Source organism: Taeniopygia guttata, chromosome 9, assembly GCF_048771995.1.
Source record: "Taeniopygia guttata chromosome 9, bTaeGut7.mat, whole genome shotgun sequence".
NCBI classification, from domain to species: Eukaryota; Metazoa; Chordata; class Aves; order Passeriformes; family Estrildidae; genus Taeniopygia; species Taeniopygia guttata.
In genome coordinates this window covers 25,614,348-25,635,597 of record NC_133034.1, presented here as the reverse complement: position 1 = coordinate 25,635,597, position 21,250 = coordinate 25,614,348, and the positions used below count along the sequence as shown (strand labels likewise).

The following is a 21,250-nucleotide window of genomic DNA, read 5'->3' as shown; positions in this document are numbered from 1 at the left end:
GCAGCGCCCCAAATGTGCCTCAGCATCACGGGCACCGCGCTACCAGCGAGCCTCAGAGCCAGGAGCCTCACCCAGATGATATGTGAGAGAAACAAGAACATTTCCAGGAGCTAATATTTAATTTGGCTGCATCAGTGCGGGCAGGAATGTGCCATTGCTCTGGAAGCCCAGGGAGGCTGTGAAAGGCAGGGAAGGAGGGCAGTTCCACTGGCTCTCTGCCAGGCACTGGGATGATAACAAGCAGGATTGAAAAAGAAAATTAAATAAAGTCCTAGGCCTGAAAATCTGCAAGCTTCTTACAACTATCTTTTATTTTATACCTGGATACGTTTAGTGAAAAAGAAAAAGATGAAAAAAGGTAAAGAATACAGCAGGGATGCCTTTAGTAGCATCACTTGTTTGGGATCTACCTTTTGAAAGGGAAAAAATGCCAAGCCAAGCAAATAAGTGTCTGTTGTTACACCTGGTGCACTTTGCCTTTACCTATGAATTTAACTTTTGGGACTTATATGGTTTTTTTTTTGAGCCAACCTCCTCCTCCTTCATGGCTGGACTCAAACAATCCTTTCTGAGATGGAACTCGGGGATGTTGAGATGCTCCCACTCCTGCCCAGTGCCAGCCAGGCCAGTGTGCCCACGGCAGGTCTGCCTTGGTGGCACAATTCCTCACGGAAAATACAGAAGCTGCCTAAACAACACAAGGTACAAAAGGGTCAGGTTATTATTATTTCTGGGGTTTAATATAAAAACATGGAGATCCTGCTCCTGGTTCCTGATTCAGGGAAGGGACCTTTGTTTCCAATCTGGATCTGTTTGACACGATATCCAGCAGGAAGGCAAAGCTGTTATCTCCAATGCTGGGATGGAAATGAGGAGCAAGGACACTTTATCTCATAATGAGGGAGAGATGAGATTGTCCATATGTTTCCCACACTTCCTCTGATTCAGATAATCTTTTACAGATTAACCAGAGACTTCTTATTCTTTGCAAACAAAACAAAATTCTCCTGCCCCTGAAAACTTTTACAGTCATTATTTTTCAAAAAAAAATGTGACCAAAGTTTGGAAAAATAATAAGGATGGAGTGGGGTGATTAGTCAGACACAGGCAGCTTTAATGAGAAAGAATTAAAGCTCCTGAAATGTTGGGAACAGAAACCCCTTCAGCAGCATTGTGACATGGGCTGGTCTCACTGCCTTTCTGAAGGAACTCATTATTTTAATAATTGCAGCCTAAGAAAACCTTCAGGCTTTGGACTCTTCAGGAATAATAACCAAAAAAAAGGCAAAAAGCTGGGCAGTGTTGTCATCTGTCTCCCCACCACTGCTCACCCTGCGCAGTCTGGGGCTGCCGACACATTTTAGCTCAATTCAGAACCAGCACCACAAAGCACACCATGGCCTGAGTGATACTGTGCCAGCGAGTGTGTCTGTGGTGAGTATTTGGTGAGCAGAGTCACTCACTCATCAGAGCATGAAGCCTCCCCTGCTGCATGTCTGCCCCCACGGGGAAGGCGCATGGGCCCTGCTCTCTGCTTGCAGCCCGGGCAGTCCTGCCAGATTAAACGGGGCTGTTCTCTAGCTCACTGCACCTGGCAGTCCCACAGCTGTACCAAGAGAGGAGAAAATCTGTCATTTCAGCCGAGATTTTCACACCAGACCTGGGCCCCTCTCCACGGAGGCCTCTTTTCTGATGGAGTCCCTGAGGATGCTGGGTTTCTGCATATACAGCTGACACCCATGGGAAATTTTATCTGTTATATCTCTCTGGGTGAAATTTCTGGGTACCTTTCACCCTTGTCGGGGGTTTTACTCTGACCAAGCTACAGAACCACTAGGAATGCCAGAGAAGGTTTCCTGAAGAGACAGGAAGATAGATTTGAGTATTTACAAGGCTGGAGGAAACCTGGGATGGCTGCGGTGCCTGTTCTCTGCTTGGAAAAAGGCTTCAGGATGGGAAGAGATCCCTAGCGCAGAGCATCCCTATCCCTGCCAAAACACACAAAATTCTGTAATAGGAAAGATATTTCTCAGGTGACTATTATAATTGGTTTTATTATTTATTAGTGATTGAAATCAGGACTCAGGACTTGTCTGTCTCAGCACAGGGCAGTTCTTGGAGCAGGCTCAGTGAGGAGGAGTGCAGACACAGAGACGTGCTCCCCCCACTCCGCTGCCGGTGCTGCGGCCGAGCTGGGGCCGTGCCAGGCCGGGGCTGGCGGGTACCTGCCATGAGCCAGGCTCAGGGACTCATGGAAAGCTGTTCCCCCACTCCTGCAACACCCCGTGGGCTGGGATGGTGAATCCAGCTGCAGGGCAGGAGCAGAGGGGGACACACCGGTGCAGGAGCGGAAAGAAACAACAGGAAATCCTGTGCATGGCCGTGCTGGCTGCAGCGTCCCGCAGCAGCACTTGCAGGCTGCTCAGCTGCTGCTGCACCTCCAGCCACACCTGCAGCACGCCCCGAGCTCGGGCACTGCCGGGCCTGGGTCCTGGAGAGGCGGCTCCGCTCCCGGCACGGGGGCAGTGGGTACGGGCCTGCTGCTCCAGCTGTGGGGCACAGCTGGCACAGCCGGGGGCAGCCACACGGCCCTTCCCCTGCAGCGCTGCCCACAGAGCCCTTGCCCTGGCCGTGCCCACCATGCACACAGCCGGGCAGGAGCCACTGCCGGGCTTCCCAAAGCTGGCACTGCCAGTGAGGATAGGACACCACGGCGTTTTCCCCTGGGCTGAGCGAGAGGCATTTCCAGCCGGCTCTGAGTGCAGCAGAGCTTTGGGTGGAAGGGCTGCTGGCTTTGGAAGCCTGGAGTTGGTGGTAACCCCAGCAGAAATAGCAAAAATGGGCCTGCAAGTGCCTGGCAGGCGAGGCCAGCCGTGCCGCGGGTGCCGGCGCTGGCAGGCAGCCGTTATCTGCGGCTTGCAGCAGGAAGGAGTCCCGGGCCGCCGCCCCAGCGCTGCCCCATTTCCACGGGGAGCGCGGGTGATGGCCCATGCCAGCGGCCCCAGCCCGTTCCCCGCCAGCTGCCCGCGGGCAGATTAATGGCTCGCAGGGAGACGGCTGCAAACCGCGTGTCCGTGTCCGTGTCCCTGCCACGAGTCCCCGTCAGCGAGCTGGGCTGCAGCGCCATGCAAAGCACTTCCTCTGCCATGTGCTTTTTTACTAGCAGACAGTAATTTTTGCTTCCTTAAGAAAGTAGATGCGCAGAGCCCGGCCCGTGGTCACCGCTGCACGAAGGGCTCCCTTCGCTCGCTGCCTTGGCCCCAGGGGTTGGTAAGTGTCGCTCTCTGGGCTGTCACCGCTTCCCCTGCCGGGCCGGTGTGCTGCGGTCGCAGAGAGCAGCAGGCGGCAATTGGCCCCGTGGCACCGGGGGCTGTGCCAGCAGCGCTGCCGGAGCCCCGGGCACCGCGCAGGAGCCCCGGTGGGACCGAGCCACTGCCCCAGCGCGGGGAGCACCGGCCCGCGGGGCGCATCAGGAGAGCGGCTGTCGGTGATGGACGGTGAGTCCTTCGCAAGGCTGGGCGGTTTCATTGGCGTCTTTCATTGTGCTTTCGCGTGTGTGCCTCGCTATCGGGAGTTAGTGAAGACTTCAATCATTTATTAGAGAAATTAACACTAAATGCAAGATGGTTTTATGCAGGGCATGAGTAACAAAACTTTGTGGTTCTGAAGAGCATTAAAAGTTGCAGTCAGACCCACCATAGACCCACTGTGGTTGTGCTGGGGGTCCACTGGGACCCCTGTGGTGTGGAGCTGCACCCTGAGTGAGCAGCAGCCTGCTCCCAGGGACACGTGGATCAAACACGGCGTGGTAGCCACTGCCACGGCGCTGGTGTGTGCGACTTCTCTTTCTTCTGCTTTTACCGCAGTTTTAGCCGTTCATCACCTGTGGTGCTTACTGCGCTGGAAAAGTTAGAGAGGTTTTTGCATGCTTACGAGAGCCCTGTGAGCTGGTTTAACATCTGCTGTGTTCTGGCAGTAGAGTGGACACAGGGCTGGTGAGGCACCCCCGCCATGGCTGTGCACCACTTTGGGTGCATTTCTCTGTGAGGCCGAGTGCTGCTCCTCCGCAGGGTCCTGCCAGCCCTGCGCCACTTTGGGTGCATTTCTCTGTGGGGCTGAGTGCTGCTCCTCTGCAGGGACCTGCCAGCCCTGGGCGAGGCAGGTGGGTGTCCATCCCGGGAGCGTGGCTGCTCAGCCCCTCTCCGGCACTCTGGGGGGCTGTTGGGTAAGTGCATGGGAGATTGAAATGACATTAATCCTCTGAGAGCGACCCTCAGCTTCCTACCGTGAAATCTGCTGCTGCTGGCGAACGTCCCGCCAGTTTTCCGTGACTAAACACCACGTTGGATCGCACGCAGCAGCCGTGGGGCTGAGCACCCACACTGCTCCCGTGGGGCTGGGGCTGTGACCAGGTGCTGCTGGAGGGGCTCCAGCATGAGCTGCAGAGAAGGAAAGAAACTGCCTTTGCAGAAAAGGCAGAAGCTGTAACGTCTATCACAATTATTTGCTAGGAATTGCGCTGTGGACTTTTCTCATTTATGTGCTTGTAGACTAGGAGAGATTCTAAGTATCTTATTGCTTTCAACAAAAATACTATCACACAGTAGTTGCAGGAGGCTTTAAAATAAAAGGACAAAACAGTGTAAGGGCCAAGTCATAAATTTGTGTGCTATATTTACAGAATGCACATGCAGATGAGATCATTAAAACAGAAACAAATGTGCTCTGGCCTGGCGGGAAGCGGTGGCTGCGTGTGCCGCGCAGCAGCCGCAGGAGCGGGTCCGGAAGAGCAGGGAGGCAGCAGGGCCTTCTGTGGCAGCCGCACTGGAGCTTGTGTCAGACCTTTTTGGGGAACTTGAGCTTCACCAGCGTTGCACAAATAAGGGCATCAGGAAGCAAACGGCTTCTCCAGGGTTGCAGTCATATTCAGTTCGGGTTTGAAGCAACTCGTGGGTCTGCCTTTAATGAAGGTTCAAAGAGAGAAGGAAAATCAGAGTATAGGTTGATTTAGTGACTGCTGTATTCAGCTATTTGGTGAGATGAAATGAAGACACACTTGGAGCTCAGGTGGTTTCTGTCTGTGTGTGAGGCCGGGTACGGAGCCCCCCATGCTCCTGACAGGCGGGAGCCCGGCAGTGAGGAAGCGTTTTTGTTCTGCCCGAGGCGCAGCCGGGATGAGGATGCCCACGGCACCCTCGTGTCAGGCTCTGGGTCACACTGGTGCCCGTGCTCCGGGTGACCACTGGCCCTGCTGCCTGCTGGGCTCAGAGGGAAGGGCAGGCACCTTGGCACCATTTCTACTGGTCAGCCTCTCACCCCAACAGCACCAGGGCTGCACTGGCTCAGCCAGGAGAGCTCCTCTTCCTGCTCCACGTGCAATAGCACACAGGGATTCTAAAACACAAAGTATCCCTCAAAAACCTTTCCCAGCACACAGTGCTTCTCTTCGTCCTCAAGTACGATTTATGTCTTCAGGGCTGAGCGGCACACGATGCAGAGCGTGCTATGACACATTTCTTTATCTTTGCTGTAAGACAATTAGTCTGTTGGAATCCCAGGTGGTGGCTATTGTTGGCATTGGATGATGACCTGGGAGACCCCTGCATCTGAAATTTCCTTACGGTTTCCTCCCATCACTGTGCCCAGGACACAGCTCCAGTCTCCCAGCGCCAAGACACTGTTCCACGCCATTATTTAAGAAGAATTTGGGCAGGGAGGAGTTTGTACAGAAACTTTGTGACCAGAACAAGTGCTTTGAAAACGCCCAGAGCGGTGATGTTGGTTCTCAGGGAGGAAATGGCCCAGGGAGCTCTTTGTGCTTGGACGGGAACAGGAAGAGCACGAGTGGCCCAGTACAATGTTCACTCCCAGGGCCCATCGGGGCTGTGCAGCCAGGGCTGCTCTGCCTGGGGGACATCTGCACTGTGCCACAGCGAGGCAGGCAAACAGAAAATACAGGGGGATACCAGTTGTCACGGGTTTTGTTCTGCTCTGGATTAAACTTCATTGAAACAAACGTGTAAGAACACAACATTTTTCTGAAAGAAAATGGAATGCTTCTTTGTCCTTTCAGCCTCCCGTTTCTAGCAAAAAGCCATTAGAGTTAACCTGCAGGTGTCAGAAAGCTCTCCCAGCCACTGAGGTGCCGGCATTCCCTCGGGCATGTGGCACATCTGGATGCTCCCCGGGCTGGGCAGCTCTGAGGAGGGATGCTCACTAAACCCATTCTGTTTCCAAAGTGCTGCCTGCTCCGCTGCAGGGCTGATTAGAGCACAAGAAAAGCAAAGTTAATTATATCCCCTCCAGGCTGTGTAATAGAACAAAAAGCTTCATGAAGGAAGCAGCTGGAGTTAGATCTAGAGACCAGCTAACAAAATCTGTCTCCCAAAGTCAAGTGAGGAATTATTCGTCATTACTTCATCTCAGAAAACATAACCCTCTGCTGTGTTAAAAGACGTTTAACAGTACGTGACACTGGAGATAAACTCCTTGTCTCTTTCCTTGTCTCTTTCCTTGTCTCTTTTCAGTTTGTGTTTCCTAAACTGTTGTGAGCACCACGGTGGTCTGATGAGCCCTTTGCACATGGCCCCGTGTGCGTGTCCTGGCAGAGGACACTTTGATACACCTCTGGCTAATCTAGACCACTGCGTCTCCTTTAGTGCACTCTGCCGCCGGTGTCAGCCGCACGGCAGGACCGACAGCTGCCCAGTGACAGGGGCAGCGCCGAGCTGTTGCCTGGGCGGTGGGACTGCGTCTCCGGAGGGCCGGGGAGCGGTGCAGCTGCTGCCGGTGGGTGCCGGGGGAGCCGTGCCAGCCCCCGCAGCAGCCGGCGGAACCAGCCGCTCTGCACCGGCTCCTGCGGCTCCGATGGAGGAGGAGCGGGCGCCGGAGGAGAGCAGGATCCCGCTGCCTGCTTGGGGAGGCAGATCCTCGGAGGATCGTGTCCCCGGCACGGCCCTGGGGGCTCTGCAGCCGCCGCGCTGGGCGCGCAGCGGCCGGGCCCGGGCAGCGCCGCCCCTGCCGTGCCTCCCGCGGCCGCAGGCGGCGGGGCCGGGCACGTGTGCGGGCCCGGCTCGGTGACTCATGAGGCGCCGGCCGCTCCGCCGCGGGGAGGATGAGGGAGGGCGGCCCCGGGGGAGGGCAGCCCGCCGCGCCGCCGCCCCGCTCCGCGCCTGCCCCTCGCTCCCGCGGTGCCCGGAGCGCGGAGGCCGCCCCGGGAGCAGGTGAGCGCGGCCGGGCCGGGCCGGGCCGGGTCCCCGCGGGCCCGGGGCTGCCGGCGGGGCCGGGGCCGGGTGGCGCTTCCGGGCGGGGCGGGAGCGGCGGCGGAAGCGGCGCGGGGCTGGCGCGGGGAGCCCGGGCCGCGCTGCCTCCGCCCGCCGCGCCGGCGGCGCCGTCAGCATGAGCGGCTGAGCGGGCGGGCCGCGCCGGCAGGGCCGCGCCGGCAGGCCCGGGGTGAGTGCGGCGTGAGGCCCGGCCGCGGGGAGGCGGCGGCGGCGCCCCGGGGCGGCTCCCGGGGAGGGGGGCTCCCTGGGCTCGGCGGGCCGGGGACAAGCACCGGGGGCCGGAGCGGCTCCCGGGCAAGGGGGCTCGCTGGGCTCGGCGGGCCGGGGACAAGCGCCGGGGGCCGGAGCGGCTCCCGGGGAGGGGGGCTCACTGGGCTCGGCGGGCCGGGGACAGGCACCGTGCTGCGCCAGGGGCCGGGGCGCGGCCCTCGGGCAGGGTCCCCGCCGGAGCCCGCGGCCGCGGGGCGCTCGGCAGCGCGGGGCCGGGGCTCGGGGCTCGGGGCTCGGCCGGGGCTCGGGGCCGGCAGCGGCGGGCGGAGGCGGTGGCGGAGGCGGTGGCGGAGGCGGTGGCGGAGGCGGTGGCGGAGGCGGCGGGCGGGCCCCGGCCGTGCGGGCGCAGCACACGGCGGTGCGGGCGGCAGCGCCCCGCGCGCTCTCACCGCACGGCCTGGCCCCGCAGCGTGACGGAAAGAGAGGTTTCTGTTTCCTTTCTGGAGAAAGTTCTTGAATTCAGAACTTTAGTTTGCAGGTGCAAGTCAGTTTGTTACGACGGTAGTATAGTGGAAGAGAAAAATGCAGGGATGTTTGTGTTAAATGGTTGACTTGGAAAAATATGTGATTGGTTTTTTTTAGAAAAAAAGAAATAATTTCTTTCGGTGGTTCTTTTGAAGTGGGGAATATATGCCCCAGGGAAAGGGAGAAGCAGGACATGGGTGACAGATATAATAAGGAAAGCAGGGAAGGGATGTAACGGGAAAGAGGGATTGTAGTGAATAGTAATGGTAAATAACTGGGTATATCTTTTTTGGCACTATGGAGAAGGGGTTCTAATGAAACGACAACATATTCCAAAGTGGCAATGAAATTATTTACATAATGAATAATTAACCGATGGCACTTGTTGCTGCAGGGGAAGTTTGGGGTGAGAGCTGAGGAGAGGTTGCTTCCCTCGGGCTGGCTGCATGTGACACTGACCCTGGGCAGGCCCACTGGCATAGAGCAGTATTAGGATAATTTAAAGTAGATAAAAGAGGAAGAAACGAAAGGCTTGCTAACCCCGTGCTCACTGCAGTGGTGACAGGGCTGCTGTATGTGGAAGGCTGGGATGTGCCACTGCAGACCCAGAGGCGTTGGGCGTCTGGGCTGAAAGCAAGCATGGGTGATGGCCAGTCCGGGTGTATGCCACAGCTGCTCCAGCCTGGTTCCCCTGGGTAGCAGGATCGGTAGTGTGCTCCCGCAGTCTGTCCTCTGAGGGCTCTGTGGAGGGCGGGGGAATGCCCCGTCGCGTGGCCTCGGTGCAGTGTCCCAGCCATGTCCTGCTGCATCCCTGCATCAGGTGCTGCTCTGACTGCCCTGTCCTCAGCGCCGCTGTGCTGGGAGCCTGGCTGTGCTGGGAGCCTGGCTGTGCTGGAAGCCTGGTGCTGTGCTGGAAGCCTGGTGCTGTGCTGGAAGCCTGGTGCTGTGCTGGAAGCCTGGTGCTGTGCTGGGAGCCTGGCTGTGCTGGGAGCCTGGCTGTGCCGGGAGCCTGGCTGTGCCGGGAGCCTGGCTGTGCTGGGAGCCTGGCTGTGCTGGGAGCCTGGTGCTGTGCTGGGAGCCTGGTGCTGTGCTGGGAGCCTGGCTGTGCCGGGAGCCTGGCTGTGCCGGGAGCCTGGCTGTGCCGGGAGCCTGGCTGTGCCGGGAGCCTGGCTGTGCTGGAAGCCTGGCGTGTACGGGTGACGTCCCGGAGATGGTGACGAGTGCCAGCGAACAGCTGGAGCACGCCCTGGCTGCTGGGAGGTGCTGCCCTGCAGGGCCAGGGGCTCCTGCCCAGAGCACACAGGCTGCAAATCCAAACGCTTTCGCTCTCACTGTCCAGGGGGGTTTCTGTGGCCACAGCAATGTTCTTATACGCGTGGTATAGATGAAAATCTAATGGCCAACTCAGATTAAATCATAGGCTTCCCGCTCTATTTTTATTTCCTTTGAGTACTTGTTTTATTCTGCTGCTTCAGCATCAGTGGGGAGGTGGTAGTGACACAGGGACGCCTGTGATTTGGGGGATGAGCCTCAGCACCTCTTGATTCCTAAACAGTGGATGATTCCTGCTCAGGAGCTGGTGGATAATCTGCAGACATCATTTTCTGACGCTGAGGAAGTCATGCGTGTTGGGTTGTAAAAGGCCTTGTGGTAACTCTGTTACTTTCAAAGGCTTAATGGGTGTTTTCCTTAGGCATATTTTCGATGGGAATGCTGTAAACAGGCCCGCTAAGGCCAGCTCCTTAAGGTAAAACTGCAGGAAAAGTTCTGTTCCCATTCCTTATGATTTAAGTTCATGCCAAGGATGATTTTTGCAACTATGAGTTTATCAGCAAATTCCTGCTACTACTCCTGCCCGGAGGGAAGGGAGAGGGAGGATCTGGCAGAGTTCAATTGCTTCCCTGGGAATTCCTACACTTGAGTGTGTCCTGCTGTGCCCAGCCCTGCACAGGGGGCTCTCCTTTCCCTTGCATGACTTGTGGTCTCCACTGCTTGTGTGCCTTAAGGATTACAGCAGTTGCCTATGTTTATTATTTTAAAATTTAATTTTATGAACAGTTATGTACTGTAAACTGTTTCCCGAGTTATGCAGCAAAGTAAACAGCATTTCTCTCCTCCTACCCCATAGTTATTTAGCAAAAGAATAAACATGTAAATATGTTGGAGTGTTGTCCTTGGTGACATTTGGAGCCTGCTCTGCTGTGAATATGTGCAATTGCAATTCCATTAGTGTCAAAGAGAGTTCTCAGAAGGTAACAAGGAAAGAGAAGGGACTATTAAAACCCTGTTGTAGTTGTGATGACACTTCAATACATCCTAAGATGAGAAAACACAGTTAATATACCGAGGTGCTAGGTGAAGGCTTTGTGTGGTTCGTGTGGGGATTCTGGAGCCCACTCTCCCTTCAGCAGTCTGTGCAGGGGGAATGTCCTTGTCAGTACTTTGCTCAGAGTAAAAAGCCAGAGGCAAATTTTGGCTTGCCCTGATCTGTGCATTCAAAACCAGCAGTAGGTTCTGCTGTTCTGAAGATGCTCTGAAGTCTCTTCGATAGTTTCAGAGGCAGCAGCAGGAGAGCGACAGCAGCACCCTGAGCCGGGGCAGGCTGACAGATACGAGGTTTCCTATGCCCATTGGGCAGTTGGGTGTGTGCTGACCTCAGAGTGAAATCCCACTATCTGTCAGAAGAACTGCTTTTCCTAAGGGGTCAATTCATTTTTTTAACGTGCACTTTCTGTCAACTTCTACCCTGTGAAATAGTCCATGTTTCAGATTATGTGCATGTAATTGTTATAGAATAATATTTTTATCCAAAATATCTTTATTTTTAGTAGCTAGGAAGAAAAAAATGTTTGCAATAGGTATAATCTATCCTCAGTAAAATATGACTCAAGTTCTCACAATTCAGCTTGATTAAGCTTAAATTTTGGAGGGAAAATTGCTGTAGTACAAATTAGTAAGAGCAGCAGCAGTGTGTAAGGTGACAGCACTTCTGTCACGAGGGTGCAAAATCCTGCAGTTCGAGTTCATTTTGGTTTGAATGTACAGGTTGTGCAGGAAAACTGAAGCAGCTGGGCCTGAGTTTTGTGTAGCCAGACTGTAATTCCCATAAGACAAGTGCATGACCAGCATTAGCCCGGCCTGGGGAATGGGCCAGCTCAGCTTGGGTTTGTCTGTCCTTCCACAGCCTCACTGCCCCCTGGAGCTGCCCTGGTCTGAGCACTGTGATAAAATGCACGACTGCTGTGTGCTCCTGGGACCTTTGCTTTGGGCAAATAGGCCAAGTACTTGTTTTCTCAGGAAAATATTTTGGTACATAAATATGCGTAGCTGAATGGAGTGAATTTCCACATCAAAAAAAGCAGTAAGTAGTAGATAGTTTGAAATATGTGCAGTCGTTTTGCTGCCTGCACAGCCTGCCTGGGCCGGGCTCTCTTGTTAGCCCTCCTTGTGAATGCACAGGTGGCAGCTGCAGCGCCTGCCGAGTGTCCAGGTTTTCCTTCGGGAAGGGAAGTGTGCCTCGCTGTCCGCCCTGGGGCAGGCAGCTCTTGTAAGGGATTTCTTTTCCCTTATGTAACTTGTTGGTGTTACATCCACAGTCGGCTCTTGCAAAAGTCTTGCTTGCAGTGGCACTGAAAAACCTTAACAGAGCGTGCACTGAATTCCCCCCTTATCTCTCTATAGCACATTTTATGTATCTTGTAGTGAGATGTTTTGTTTCTGCAGTTTCAGACTTCGTGTTTCAGAAGATTAATAGACTTAGCAGCCCTGTTTGCTCAGCTTAGCAGTGATAACAATGTAATAAGTCATGAGACGGTCGCAGATCATCCGGCAAGGCAAAATATGCCTTGGACTTGAACTTGGAGCAGGTATTATTTGCAGAGAAGAGCGAAATGTTGAAAGCATTATAAATAGGGTGTCCTGACTTGGGTGGCTGTGGGTTCAGGTCTGCGTGCAGAGCCCGCACAGGAGGCGGCTGATGGCATCTGCATTCCCCTCCGGATGGCCCGGCAGGGTGAGGGCAGCGTTTGTACCGAGCATGGCTGGGATTTAGTGCAGCACGTACCGAGCCCTGGCGGAGCCTGGGGGCTGGAGGAGCAGGGCTGGGCCCCGGCTCCCAAATCCTCCCGCAGCAGCTCCGCGCATTCCTGCTGCCTCGCTGTCCACCGAGTCCAACTGCGAGCAGTGAGTAAGGACTTGGGAACCCGGAGCATTTGTGGGCTCTGGGCCCAATCCTGCTTCCAGAGAAGTTAACTGGAATTTTTTCCTTCTAAAAAAGGGAGAGCATTCAGAAGTGCCCAGCTCAGTGCTGCAGGGCCCTGGGCGCTGCCGTGTGTGGAGTGTGAGCCAGGCTCCCCCGGCAGCCCGGCAGGGATGGGCTGCGGGCAGCGGAGCCCCCCAGCCCCGGCAGGGATGGGCTGCGGGGAACCGGAGCCCCCCAACCCCGGCAGGGATGGGCTGCGGGCAGCAGAGCCCCCCAGCCCCGGCAGGGATGGGCTGCGGGGAACCGGAGCCCCCAGCCCCGGCAGGGATGGGCTGCGGGCAGCCGGAGCCCCCCGGCCCCGGCAGGGATGGGCTGCGGGCAGCGGAGCCCCCCGGCCCCGGCAGGGATGGGCTGCGGGCAGCGGAGCCCTCGGTGCCCCGGCAGGGATGGGCTGCGGGCAGCGGAGCCCTCCATGCCGGGGCTGCCGGGGCCGTGGCGCTGCAGTGGCGGTATCTGCACTGCAGTGACAGTGCCCGGCGCTCCAGGAGATCGGCTTTTCCGTCTCAGTGTGGGTCCAGCTGTGCCGTGTCGGGCGGCTCTGGACGTGGCCCGGTGTGGAGGCTCAGCGCTCCCCGAGCACGCTGCAGCAGCCGCGTGTGTCAGGCTTTGCGAGCGGGCTGCCAAGCCCAGGCACAGCAGCAGGCCTGCGCTGGCCGTGTGAAGGGCGCTGCACTGGCCATATGAAGGGTGCTGTGCTGGCCATACGAAGGGCCCTGCGCTGGCCATATAAAGGGTGTTGCCCTGGCCATATAAAGGGCCCTGCGCTGGCCATATGAAGGGTGCTGTGCTGGCCGTATAAAGGGCCCTGTGCTGGCCATATGAAGGGCGCTGTGCTGGCCATATAAAGGGCGCTGTGCTGGCCATATGAAGGGTGCTGTGCTGGCCATATAAAGGGCGCTGTGCTGGCCATATGAAGGGCGCTGCGCTGGCCATATAAAGGGCGCTGCACTGGCCATATTAAAGGCTGCACTGGCCATATTAAAGGCTGCACTGGCCATATAAAGGGTCCTGCGCTGGCCGCCCGCCCTTCCTCTTCCTCGCCGCTCCCCGGGCTGCACTCAGCGGTGTTTCTGTGCCGCTGGCTCCCGGGGAAGGAAGGTCCCACCAGCTGCACTTGCTGATAAACACGTCACGGCTTTCTGGGGAGAAATGAGCTCTCCCGTTTCTCTTCTGTGCCTCTCCAAAGCTTGGAATAAAATCCGAACAAGTCGGAATGAAAATGTTGATTCCAGTGTGTGGAAGAGTTTATTAGTGCCTGGGGAGCATTCCTGATTCTGTGTGGCAGCCTCTGGTTTTCAGTGAGGTCTGGTACTCTTTACCTGTAATTTTATACGGGAATCCTTCCATGCTCCAAACGTAGGCACAATTTCAGTGGACTTGAATTGTCCACTGACAATTCTTCAAGCAGTGAAAAATCAAAGGTAGTGAGCCCATGGTCCTGATAATGTAATTATGTATTTTTCAGCTTTCTGATGTGTAGCAGTTAAAAATGTTCTTTTGGGAGTGCAGGCGCTTGCTGTGGTGCTAGAGCTTTGCGGGCTGCTGCGAAGGTAGTCCCCGGGCAAATATCTTGTTTGCTGCTTATCAACATTTTATTGAGCTCCTGTATTTATGTGCAAATATATTCAATAAATAAATCTTTAATGATGTGATTTTTATTGTGAAAAGTAGATGCAGCTCTGTTCAATTCTTCTAATTAAATACAGCTAATGGTACAAGAAATACAAGCATTTGAACTTCTTTCACTAATTTTTCTGCGTGACTGACAAAATTACTGCTTTGGATTTGGTTTGTTTTCTACAACTTCTGAGCATTCTACAACTTCTGCCTTTAATCACCATTTTTATAAAAGCTAGGTTTTCTTAAGTTATTTCAGAAGCTGCTTTCCAAATATCCCTGTTTCTGTTTTCCAATATCCCCATTTCTGTTTTCTTTGTGTAAGAGTAGAAATGTAAACTTTCATTCTTGGTGTTTTAAAATGGCTTTTAGAGGTAGGAAGGAAAATACAAGGAGAATAGTGATCTTTTGAGGTCTTTCCAAAATTCCTTTATTGCATTTAATTTGGGTAGCTTGCCATGTTAGTGGAAAAGAAGACACATTGAGGAGGACTCAAGCAGAGGGTGGAGAATTCAGTGTCAGTGGCACCACTGCTGTGCCGTGCAGGAGCCAGCCCAGTTCAGGAGCCCCCTGTGACTTGTCCCCCTGTGACTTGTCCCCCTGTGGTGGAGCTCTGCTGGCTGGGGTCGTGTACAGAGAGGCTGTTCTGAACAGGAGCTGCTAGAGCCTTGTTCCTCACGGTTGTTGTTAGCTGTGTGCTTGTCATAATTCAAAATGAACAAGCATAACTCTATGCTAAAGCAAATACTGATTAAAAACTTGTCTCAAAGATATTTTCCACTTACTTCCTAAAATAAAAGTAATGCTGTTTTTATTGCTTCTTTTTAATACCAGTGACTAATTTGAAGCTTTTACTTGATATCTGAAGATGCATGTATTTGTTTAGTTTGTGTGAGATTGGTCACAATCCAAAATTGATCACATCAGTCAGTGTTTCTGTGCTGCTCAGCACTGTATATGTAAAGATATCTATTATGTCAAGGAAAGCGTTTCCTAAACTGGTTTAGTTTTGCTGTGTGTGGAAAAATCATTTTATATTTAGTGTATAACAGTCATCTCTGATACCTCAGGTGGTGACAGGGCAGAGAGAACTAAAATTCCCATTCTCTGTGGTTTAGGTTCTTATGTAACTAATTAAATAAATTATATCGATTTGTTATATTTTCTGAGAAGTTGTACAAGTTTCTCTCATCCTGGAAGGATGTGATTATACAGATAAATTAAATGTAAGGCTAGAATGAATCAAAGCACTGCAAGTGCTCTATTTTGGATCTGAGATTCCCCGAGAAACAGCCGGCGGTGAATGCAGATGCAGTTGGCTGTGTCTCCTGCCTCCCAGCAGATGCGGGAGCGTTTTCCAGGAGTGCCCTTGCCGTGATTCATGTTGGTGACCGAGTCCTGCGGTGTCGGTGTCGTCATGGCACGGAGCTGGCAGTGCCTCCCTCCCTGCTCCGGGTGTCCCCAGCATGGCACGGAGCTGGCAGTGCCTCCCTGCCTGCTCCAGGTGTCCCCAGCATGGCAGTGCTGCCGCTCTGTGTTGCCGGCGTGGCTCCAGAGGTGTGGGACCCCTGCTCCCTCCTCGGGGTGCTGTGCCTGGCACTGCTTGGCCACGCTGCAGAGCCAGGGCGCTGCTCTGCCGCTTCGGCAGCAGTCCTGCAGTCCAAACGGAGCTGCTCTGTGTCCCCCATTCCCAGGTCCTTTGCTGCTCCCTGGGGAGAAGCGTGTGGGGGTCCCTGCACTGCTGTAGCTCACCATGCTGAGCTGAAGTGACCAGTTCTGAGAGCTGCTGCAAGCAGAACTCGGCCTAACGAGTTCCTCGTGAGTGGGACTCGCGTCCCTTTTTGGTTGATCTCAAGTCAGATGCAAGATGGAGCAATCCATGATTGCCATAACTGCGATGGGCCTGGCTGGGGTGAGCCTGTTCTGCAGCAGGCAGAGAGCAGCAAGGTGTCCCCATGGAATCGTGCCCCACTGTGCTCCATGTGTCCTCAGGGCCAGCAGAGCTGCTGCCATTGTCACCGGGAGCAGGAGCACACACCAGTGTGGAGCAGGTGACATGAATGGCCTGTTCTGTTCCTGGTAATTAGGTTTAGATTTAATCTTACTACTAATTTCATGTCTGCAGGGATATGGTGGCTGCATCCACACACCTGACTTGAAATTATTGTCCTGACAAAGTCCTTGTCATGTGAACAGGCAAGAGCTTTGAAATCTGGAGTTTTTGATGTGGACGAAGGTGGGAGGGGTGGCCCAGCCAGGGATGAGTTAGTGAGGCCAAGGGGAGGGGTTTGTTGTCTGGAGGAAGTGGTACTATTAATAAATTAATAATGTTTAGTGGCCATGTGTATGTCCTGACCCATCAGGTGCTGTCTGCAGTGGTCCACAGGACTCCTCTGCCCCACTGCTTTATCCAGCTGTCTCCGGGGAAGGAAAAGCCCCCTTTGCACCAGGGGCAGTGGCAGCTGCATTAGGAAGGGGAGTGGAAACCAGTTTGTAAGTGGAAGCCTGAGCAGCTGCTCTGTTTTCCCTTGCAGTACTGGAGATGTTCAGGCATCAGAGCCCTGGGAAGCCGGGCTGGTGTCTGCTGCACCTCTCACCAGGGAGAGCTCCTCGGGTCACTTCTCCTGAAACCATCAGCATCAGCTGAATTTGGTGTCAGAGGGAAGCGGCTCCTTCCCTTGCTGAGTCATGGACGTGGCTGTTTTTTCTGTAGGGATTCTTCTTGTGGACGATGCTAATCGTGGTGTTCTATATAAATTCATGCGCACGTGTGCAGCTGGAAATCACCTGTCGCTGGGGACAGTTTCTGCCTCTCTGCTGCTGCTGCAGTGCCTCCCAGCTCAGCCTGGGCTGGGGGACTCCTGCTGGGGTTTGCTGTGCGGCTGTTGCTGAGGACAGCAGCCAGAGACAGGCGGGCCAGCGAGCAGGGTCGCACTGCAGGGTGGGGAGCAGGGTCACACTGCAGGGTGCAGAGCGGGGACACTTGCACAGGCACCGTGCTCGGCTCACGCACCCTGTGCTGCCCCGGGGAGACGCCAGGGCTGGGGGGCTCCTCCTGCGCTGACCCCGCTGCCATGGTCATCCTGCTGCTCCTGCCTTGCTTGGCTTGTGTACATTTGCAGTTAATCAAACAAAATGTGCAAGAGTCGGATTAATAAATAGCTTGTACTTTCTGGAAGGGTGCATAGTTGATTTATTATGCCCTCTCAAAAGCCTTTGTGTAGAAGCAATATGTTTAAAATTATATTAGAACAAGAAAATAAAACTTATTTTAATATAGCAGGTTTTGCTTTTTTCAATTCAGTTTGTTATTTATTGGAATTTTAACTTAAATCACTAGATTACCGTTATTTTTAAAGATAAACAACTTCTCTTTAGGCTTGCTTGGGCAATGTCACTTCTATTATGGTTGGATTTCCCCAGGGCCAGGATAATACAGAACTTCCCCTTTCTAAAATGCATTGTGTGCATGTTATGGCAAAGGAATTACGGTGTGAATATGATTTTATTACCAGAAACAGTATTTGTGAGTTCAGTGGCGGGTGGGGATGGATATGTAAATGCTTTGTAATACATAAATTGATGAAAAGTTCATTAAAGGCAGACTACTCCTTGCCCATTTTGTGTCTCTGACTTAAAGTTGCAAGAACAGAATAACAGCTTGTGTGCCACATCCTCGTTCAGAGACAGGGCCTGGCCTGTGTCTGTCATAAATACACATCCAGCTAATGCTGTCAAACTGTGAGTGCCATGTGTCCCTGAAGTCTCTAACTTTGCAACAGAGATTGATATATACACCAGGTTATTAAAAAAAAAAAAAAACAGGCATGTTTCTTGACTTTAATATTTTTTAAATTACATCAAGAGCAGTTAATCCGTAACCGTCTGCTCCTTAAAGGAAAGAGGGTTTATGGAATTTGCAGTGTAGCTTTCTGACTTGAAAATAGTATTACTGTAATCTAAAGTAAGAGAGGCTTGAGCTGTGGGATTTGTTCGTCAGTGCCCATGCCCTGCTGGTGGGAATTGGTTTGCAGTTTGATTAGGGATGGAAATCGTGGGGCAATACCTGATTTCTGCATGTGGCTGGGGCATGTAGTGTACAACATGTTGCCTGTTTTTTCATTATTTATCAAGTTTTCATGATCTGAGTACACTTGGGTGTGTTAAATTCAGATGGAATGTCACAGTTAGGTGGTTCTGCTAAAACAGTTTCAGAAACTGTGAAATAGACTCAAGATTAAACTACATCTGATGGGGATGTGCTGGAGGAGCCACTGAAGTCAGTGGGAGGTTGCACCAGGAAAGTCTGTGAGAGCTAAAACAGTACAGAAAAAACCTTTAAAACACTACTACTAGTAGTAGTACTAAAACTATGTATGTCATGCAAAATATCTGCGTCACAGAAGCAGTGTTGGCAGTTTTTTACTAATCTGGTGTGGCACTTAGTAGTTCAAAGCGAACATGTGCTTGCAGTTTTCGCAGGCTCCCAGGCCCAGGCTGCTGGAGCTGTGAAATCCAGCCCAGCCTACAGACCCTGCTCTAGAGCTGCCTGCTTTCTGCTCCTGCCTTTGCACTCCCAGTTCTTCTTGATATATACAATAGTACAAAATTGTAAGAGGAATCATCTTGCTTTTCTGGGCTGTCCTACAGGAGCAGCCCAGAGTGTGAGACAATTGGGTTTTTCAGCTGCAGTTTACTGAAGAATATTTTCCTTTATCCAATCCTATGCTGTTATGTGACAAGATGTTAATTAGCTCATTGTTTCAGCTTAATTTTGTGACAGTGCTATAATTATATCCCTCAATTGTACCATGGAGTAATTGCTGTATATGTTCCAAATTTTATATTGAGATATGTTATTGGTAAACTTTGAGTTTGGCAGAGGTGTTTTGAAAATACTGTAAGGAGTCAGTAATTTTGTGTTCCTTGATTTAAAAGACAGCCATTTGGCAATTTCAGGCTTTGAGACTGCCCTGTCAGTGTAAATAGAATATTGATTTTATTCCATTTCCTATCTCATTAGAGTCATTGTCATGAGGATGAATTCACGTTGTGTAATTATCTGTTCTTGCTGACAGTTCTCATGTCACTGAGACTGGTGTTTTCAGCTTCTACTTTCTCTAAGCATAAAAATAGCATTCTTCCCTGCCATCTCCTCCTTCAGGGTTGTGCTCCTTGCCTGCCCAGCCCTTGGAGAGGCGTGTGTGGATTGAGATAAACAGGGATGGCCAGCAAAGGCAGGTACAGATCAGTGACAGCAGTGCCTCTTTGGGAGCGATTCTCAGGGCAGGCAGTTGGCTCATTTTTGTGTCAAAGACTGTAATGAGGGGGGAAACACATTGTTAATCTGTCTGCACATTTCTTTATAGCAATAAGGGGCAGTAACAGGAGTCTTTTCTCTGTCAGATTCACTTTCTTGGACATTTCCAGATAACCTTTCCATTGATTTGTGAGGCTGTTTCTTAATCATTTTCATTGACCCAGCTCAGGAGACAACTAAGTCATCTCTGTTACCCTTCTAAGGAATGGCTTCTCAGTGTTATTTCTCTCTTCTGTCTCTTCTGAGAATCACTTTTTAATTTGCTTTCAATCCTTTTATCTTGATATTCAGTAAAGGCAAGGTTCTGCCTTGGCCTAACCAATGTTGCAATATTGGCAAATGATTCCAAATAATCTGGCAAATGCTTCCGAATTTCAAAAAGTGAACTTTAAAATCCACCTGTGGATCACAAGAGTCTTTAGTACTGACTGCTCTGCTAGGTGGGGTCTAGAAACTGTCAACCCTAAATCAGTTTTAATGAAATGAAAAATAAAAAGTTCAGTTCTTTTCCTGCCCTGTCCCTACGGTTCTCCCTCTGGATTTGTTACAGTCCTATCGGCTGGGTTTTGTAGACAGTGTATCTTCCAGCATGTGGAGCTTACTGGGGACTCCTTAGTGACTGAGTATCACAAGAGAATTTCCATGTGATGGGAAAATAGTTCATGCAGATAAAAAAGGATGATTCTGTGCTAACATCTTCCTTTTTTTAGTGGGAATATTGAAGATAAACCTCTGGTCTGACATCAGCCTTTATTTCTGTTCAAAGGCTATTTTTAAAGCTGACATTTCTGGCTGTTTTCAGGTAGACAACAAACTGACATAACACTTCTTATTCAAGTAATTGTTTGTACAAAATACACATCTAGTATTTCTTTGTGTTCCAAAGATTTACCTTTGAGGCATCAGCTCCTTGGAGTAATGCTTTTCCTTTTGTGGCTGGCAGCCTGAAGAAGGAGGGGTGGAATTCAGGCTCATTTAGTGCAGTCACAAGTGTGTCACTGACCTCAGCAGGAGCAGGATTTCTCTCCAAGTGGGTGACTGTCCAAATCCTAACAAAACTTATTACAAACCTGGGAGTAAAACACAGTCTGGGGAGCCTTACCAGGAATATTTCTCCTCTGAGTACATGAGAGCACAAAAGCTAGATTTCATCTGTTTCATTTTGGTTGCTGCCTTCATCTCTCTTTCATTTCTTGTTAGGGGTGACTGCTGGTGTAATGAGAGTGAAATATCTTCTTTGGATGCTATGGCCTTTAACTTGCATTGGCTTTAGCATATAAAATGCATCAATTTGCTGCTCTAACTCTTCTTGGTGTTTGGAAAAATCAGCGCTTGGTATGGATTGGTTACCAAGCTGGTGAACAGGAGAAAACCTGCTTAGAGCTGTTCCACAGCTTTGTGGTAGAGCCCTTCTTGCTGGCATTGGCAGCACCATGTCCTGAGGCTCTCACAGGGAACAGATGCTCCTAACAAAGTAACTCAAGTCACTCTGTGCAGTGCAGGAGTGAGGTGGGAGGATGCAGATCCAGCTCTTGTCTGCGGAGGACAAGTTGCAGTGCACCTTGACTGAAGGCTGGGAGATGTGTTGAGGTTTCCAAAAGCGCTCTGATGTGCTGGTATTCCTGCACGAGGCTGCAGGGATGCCTGGTGGATCTGGTGGACCCAGCAGCACATTCTCTGCTTTCAGATCTCTTGGTGCTAGTCTGTCATGGCTGGGAAGCATGGCACAAGTGCACGAACCAAACTGGTTTGCCTAGACATTTGTTACAGAACAGGTTTTCAAGACCTAAGAATTCAATATCCCAAGCACTGAGGAGTAGTGACTGCTGGTGCAGGATGACCCCGACCTTCAGTTTTAGGCAATTGAAGCAAATGAGTATCTGTGTTTACTACACAGACATGTAGTTGTTAACCTGTGCTTGCAAGTAATGATGTAGTTGTTTGTCTCTTGGTAGCAGGGATTAAAAACGTGGCATGATTTCAAGTGTCCTGGCAAAGAACTCACAGTGCCTGTTGTAATCTCATTAGCTCTGT

At 52.1% G+C, this 21,250-nt stretch overlaps 1 protein-coding gene across 31 annotated transcripts in view; it reads left to right on the top strand.

The window, feature by feature from the left end:
• Positions 1–2,997: 2,997 nt before the first annotated feature.
• MBNL1 (muscleblind like splicing regulator 1) overlaps positions 2,998–21,250 on the top strand; it is a 61,334-nt gene continuing 43,081 nt past the window's right edge. For 2 of the 31 annotated variants that reach the window (XM_032749929.3, XM_032749917.3), the window contains exon 1: positions 6,930–7,223. The gene's annotated coding sequence lies outside the window, so the exon portion shown is untranslated. Of the gene's footprint in view, positions 3,271–3,317; positions 3,498–6,841; positions 7,224–7,301; positions 7,453–21,250 lie in introns of those variants that run through there. The other 29 variants (XM_032749923.3, XM_032749902.3, XM_032749925.3 and 26 more) reach the window with 29 other exon arrangements.